A 5,760-nucleotide genomic window follows, 5' to 3' on the forward strand; every position below is an offset into this window, starting at 1 on the left:
AGGACTGTTGTGAGTTAAAAGGTATGAAGCACTCAGAGCAGGGCTTGGCACATGGAAAGTTCTCAATGAATGCTAGCTACTATTTTAATAAGATGGTAACTTAGAATTGTTGCAGATGTATTGTGAATATGGAATCACAAAGTTCACTCTAGGTGTATAGAAATATATACTGAGAGAAGGGGATTGTGCCAATAAACATGATATAGCTCAAGATAGATGTATCTATGTTGGGAGATAATTCTTACATGTTTCCTCAGTCTATTAAGCCACCCCTTCATTAGATCCCCTTTTAAAACAGGCCTGAGCCTTTTACATCAAGTTCTTAGTGTTTACAAATCTTGGTGAGTAGTTACTTCTTGAAGGTAGGCTATTAATCTATTACCTTGTTTTGGGGGGCATTTTATCTTCTTGAGATGTAACCTAGGCACTGGTCATTTGTTTCCCTAACTATAGGAGACACACATGAAGGGCTCCAGAGCTCACTAACCTTCCTTAAGAGGATAGGAGTTCCAGATACCAAAGGGTCTTCAAAATCCTTCTCACAAAATTCTTCCTTAATTCAGGGCACTTTTATATCTTCAATGGTAATGACAGATTTAAAGGATTATGCAATTGGTTCTTCTGTATTTCTCCTTTTGGAAATTCTGCATATGGTCTTGTGCTGTCTTTGGAATGCAGCATCAATTGTGTCTTGGTGCATCCATCAAAACTTCCAATTTAACTTTCTGTTACATTTATAAACCCATTGTTGGGTTTGTACCTCATCATGGTACACTGGATACAGAATATTTACAACTCCCCAAACCTCCATGTTGAACCAGTAGAGTTAGGAATAAGTGAGGAAGGAAATTAACATCGACTGAGTTCAAGTAATTTGCTCAAGAGTCACATAACTAAAGAATGGCAGAGCCAGATTTCCCCTCCAGATCTGTGTGACCTAAAATCCAGGTTCCTTTGCTGCATGATGAGGTATTTATGCAAAATCTATCAAAGGAAATGCTTCATTACATCTTTTTTTCCTTGAGCTCTTCTGTTTATGTTCATCATTCTCTTAAAATGCAGTAAAATAATTTCGTTTTTTTGGTAAATGTAAGAAGATGTCAAAAATTTAGGCATTTTCTTTCCATCTGATCCAGTCTCTTTCTTCTACCTCATGAATAAGGAATAGATAACTTCCACTTCACAGCCTTTGAGGGCTTTTTTTAAGAAAAACTATAAAATTAGTGACTCTGGCATTTTCCCCAAAGGAAGTGTTTGTTTACTTGGTTATTAATATTTGAACTCCACACTCTAAATTCAGTTTGCCAGAGAAGAGAAAATCACGTTTATGTGCATTCGTGATTTATTTCTTCCCTAGTATCAATGTGAGTTTCAGAAGCCAAAACATAGCTTCTGCTTCCTAACCTTTTCTAAATAGATCTTTCCATCAAAATGCTTTAAAACCAGTTTTTGTCCATATTTAGACATATACTTAGGATACTTTAGAGTACCAAGGAAAGAGAGATGCTCCTGAGAAACAATGGGGGAAAAAAACAGGTTACCTTTCAGGAATGAAAAGTAGAATGGTTTTTGACTTCTCACTAGCAACACTGGATGCTGGAAGACAATGGAAGAATATCTTCAAAGTTCTGAGGGAAAATAATTTTGATCATTGAGTTCTATACCCAGCCAAACCACTAGGTAAGTAGAGAAGAGAAGAACATATCTAGCATGTAAGTACAGTATGACAGTAGGTGATGATAGTTTAGAATGATAGTAGTAACCAAACTATCATAGTTTATACTTAAGAAGGTAATTGAAAAGGAACTCCAGCAAAATGGAAAACATCATGAAGGAGGAAAACTCCTGGGTGAGACCTAGGAAATAATAGCTCTCACCTGGAGGGGCAGGGTGGGAAGCCAGCAGGTGAGTGGGCAGTGGCTTAGGAGCAAGCTGTCCAGATGGGAGCAGAAATTCAAACACAGCTGGGTGGGTGTGTCAGGAAAGAAAGAGATTGGTCCACAACTGAAAATACTTATATATAATTATGATCACATAAATCCTGCATTATAGATTAGAGGCTATTGTCTTTTAGAGTCAGCCCCTAGATGAACCTACTTAAGGCCTTAAGGAGCAGAGAGGAGCAGAAATGTTATCAGTTTTGACAATTGAAATGTGTAAGTAGAGTTAACAACAGATGCATGGATGTGGAGTGGGAGGGCGTGTGGAGGAAGAGGGAAGGACAGAGCCAACAATATCTTTATCAAACACATATGAAGTTGCTGAAATGAGAAATAGACATTGGGTATATTATTTAACACTACAAATATAACCAATACAAGAACGTTAAAGCTATAAGTATTAACAGTTGGGAAGAGAGAGGCATATAGAGTGAGAGGGGAAAATGTAAAGGAGCCAAATATACATAGCAGGGAGTAAACAGTTATTGTTTAAAAGGGGGGATCTGTTTCTCCCTCTCCCACTATCCCTCCCTCTGCTCATGCTCTCCCTCGTGCTCTCTCTCAAATAAATAAACAAAATTTTAAAAGAAAGAAAAATAGAGATATAACCCTATTGGAATTAAAAAGATAAGCAATGGAATATTATAAACAGATAAAGAAATAAACATATATTATTAAAATTGATTATGTGTAGGAGAGGAGTTAGACATTGAGAATGAAAAAGGTAAGATGGTGGCCTTTTACTATAAGCCCTTATGACATCATTTGTTTTTTCATGTACATGTAGTACGTGGAATATATATATTTTAAATAGCTCTTGTGAAACCATGTCGATTGACTCTTTGAACATTCCAGTCTGTCCTGGGGACAGTGGTGGGATGGATTATAATCAAAGATAACTGGTTTGGCCCTCGGAGTACGCAGATGGGAAGAAAGGTGGGTTCGGGAGTGTGGCCATCAGAAAGACCTTCTCAGCCAGGGATCAGAATGGACTGTGTTTCCTGGGAAGGCGTTCTGCAGATTAAGGATATACCAATGAACTTCTCTACCAATTCAATCAAATAAGCACAGAAGTCCAAAGAGGCAGGCTCTGGAGCAGCAGGTGATTAAGATGGGGAGTGACTGGAATAAACCAGGGACAAATTAGAAAATGGCCTGATACCATCATTGTGACGAGCAGGAGATGGAAGCCAAAAATATTTACGAGTCAGTTAGCTCACCCTTAAATGCTACTGAATGTGGGCCAGGCTAGACAGGAACTATGCAGGTTGATCTTCTTAATTTGAATCTAGGCAATGGGGAATGGAAACTCATGTTTCTCTGTCCAGCTATAAGCTTTTGGTTCTTATGCACAATTTCCATTTTGCCTTCTTGCTCTGCGTACCACTGATTTTACCAATTGCTCTTATAATTGACTTTTGCTCCTGGAAGAAACTCCTAGAATGTTGGAATTTCTCTATTACATGTTTTACCCCAAAGAATGTGTCAATCAGTGCTAAAGCAATAGTCTTGGGGCAGACAGCCAACTTGCATCTGATGACAACATTGCAGTAGAGGTCGCAATATGCTGACTTCAGAATGAGCACAAGACTCCGACTGAGATCCTGGAAGAACAGCCTGGAGCAGATGGGATGGGCAAGCAGGGTATTTGCCTCACAGTTCAGAGAAGACTAGTGGCTGCAAAATACTAACCCTTTGTTCTTTCCTGTTGCTCATAAGTGGGTGAAATGTTGCTCATAACTGGATTTCTAAGTCCGATAGCCTAAAGCAAGCTTTGGCCCAATGACGTCCATGGACATTTGTGTTAACTTTGTGAACGTGGAAGTAACAATAAGAATTATAGGAATTCAGGGGTTTTAGCAGCTAATTTTTTTTTTTAACAGGCTGCATTTGCAAGAGTTTAACATTTAGGGGTGGCTAGGACACCCAGACAGCCTCAGATGCTTTCTGTTATGTTGAGATTGACAGCTTTCCAATGAGCTCAGAGTTTCTGAATTCCTAGAAGCCATTCTGAGACCTTCCTTAAAAGAACACTTGGCCCCTGGTACACATATTTACTATGCCTCTCCATCATTGGCAAGGTTGGCTCCAACCCTGCATCAGGAAATGGGATTCTGGGGCACAGAGGTAATATAAAAAGGCATCAGTGGATGCCAAAGTCACCTATTCAGACAAATCAAACAGGAAGTCAGTTCTATGGTCTATTTAGTTTAGTAATAAAAGGAACACTATCTCTCCAATCCATCAAGTTCCCGGTTCTCAGACAACTTCTATCAAATCCTTGGCGGTGCAGACCCAAGACTAAGAAGTTGCAATTCTCTAGCAGGGGCAAAAGGTGACTGAGAAAGAGTCTTGTCTGTCACCACTCCTTGGGCACTCAGGGGATTCCTCATTTTAAGAGCCTAGGAGACCATTTCAATATGTGTCAGCATTTTCCTTAATACTTCTCAGTTTTCTTTCCCTCTGATGGAGTGGAGGTTGAGGAGAACGTTGGGATTCAAAACCAAGAATCGCTGTGGCCTGAGCTATCTAAGGTACTACCTTCATCTGCCCTCCCTTTTCTTGTGTTACCGTGGTGAGTAGCTCATCTGTAGAAATCCTTCCATGCCCTTCGGTAGACTTGGCATCAGGCAAGATGGAGGTTTTCAAGCTCTCCCGAGGCAGAGACTGAGGCTGTCACTGGGGAAGCTGCACCTGGACCGGACCCATTTGTTCTGATGGCACCGGGTCCTGCACTATCTGTGCAGCCCTAAAAATAGCTCGCAATTAACATTGCATTTCAAGAATTGGAAAATTTCCCAGAAGTCCATTCTTTTTTCCTTTTCTATTTCATTACATTTTGCAGTAATAATACACAAGCCTGCAGAAAACATGACGGGTAATGAAAAAATGTAATTAATATAAGCAGTGTAAAGCATGTTTTTTTTTCTCTGTTGTCCTTGCAGAAAATTGCTGCTTTAAACCAAGCAGGATGTGAAAATGCATAAAACCCCCCTTTAATCTGCTGTGGTTTGTAAATATCTTATGCAAAAGAGTTTAAGTCAACTGTCAGATTCTTTTTTTTTTTTTCTTAACATTGTCACATATTCTTATAAAAAAATTTTTTTTCCTGCAGGATAAATTGAGTGATTGGGATAACTAGTTTTGATGGGCAAGGAATGGAGGTGACAGCGAGTATCTCAACGACACACCCCAAAACAGGAAAAGCCTGCTTTTTAGACTCTCTGTCCTTTGTATTCCTCTGAACAGCGTTAAATGTTCTGCTTGCTAGACGCCCGATTTTGGTACAGTACTTGGGAAAAGGAAATTATTGCTACTATTACACACCAACATACCCTGTCCCGTTAATCGAAATAAAGTGATAAAGAGGCCAAGAAGCTGTGGTATATGCCCGTGGTCCTCAGACCATTTTAGCTCACTTATCTGTACCATGAGCAATACGGAGATGTGTGGGACTAGAAGGTCACAGAGGAATTTTAAAGCTGAAATACAAAACATTATTCCCCAAAACATCTTCCAAGGCCAGACGGGGAAAACGCTTACGGTTTGTTTTCATTTGTTCTTTCCTTTCCTTTCCTTTTTTTTTTTTTTTAACTGCAGCTGACATCCATTATTGGTTATTGTTTATTTCTATCTTGATTCAGGTTCTAAGAGTTTCCCCATGGCCCCGGTGTGGGCGAGCTTTGACATTGCACTTGGGAACCACGGGTCGAGTCCCCTCTGCTGCGTGGGGATCCCCGGCAAGGGGAGGTTCCTCCAGCTGAGAAGCGGTGTCTCTCTCCTGTGGCGTTCTGGGCAGCCATTTGGCATCCCAGATGTA

At 40.1% G+C, this 5,760-nt stretch overlaps 1 long non-coding RNA gene across 1 annotated transcript; it reads left to right on the forward strand.

Annotated features, from left to right (window-relative positions):
- Positions 1-1,519: 1,519 nt before the first annotated feature.
- On the forward strand, positions 1,520-5,514 carry LOC122898756. The gene is made up of 3 exons (XR_006383047.1): positions 1,520-1,680; positions 4,392-4,474; positions 5,056-5,514. It is a non-coding gene; the product is annotated as an uncharacterized LOC122898756 (long non-coding RNA).
- The last annotated feature ends 246 nt before the right edge of the window (positions 5,515-5,760 follow it).

Source organism: Neovison vison, chromosome 2 (assembly GCF_020171115.1).
Source record: "Neovison vison isolate M4711 chromosome 2, ASM_NN_V1, whole genome shotgun sequence".
Taxonomy (NCBI): Eukaryota; Metazoa; Chordata; class Mammalia; order Carnivora; family Mustelidae; genus Neogale; species Neogale vison.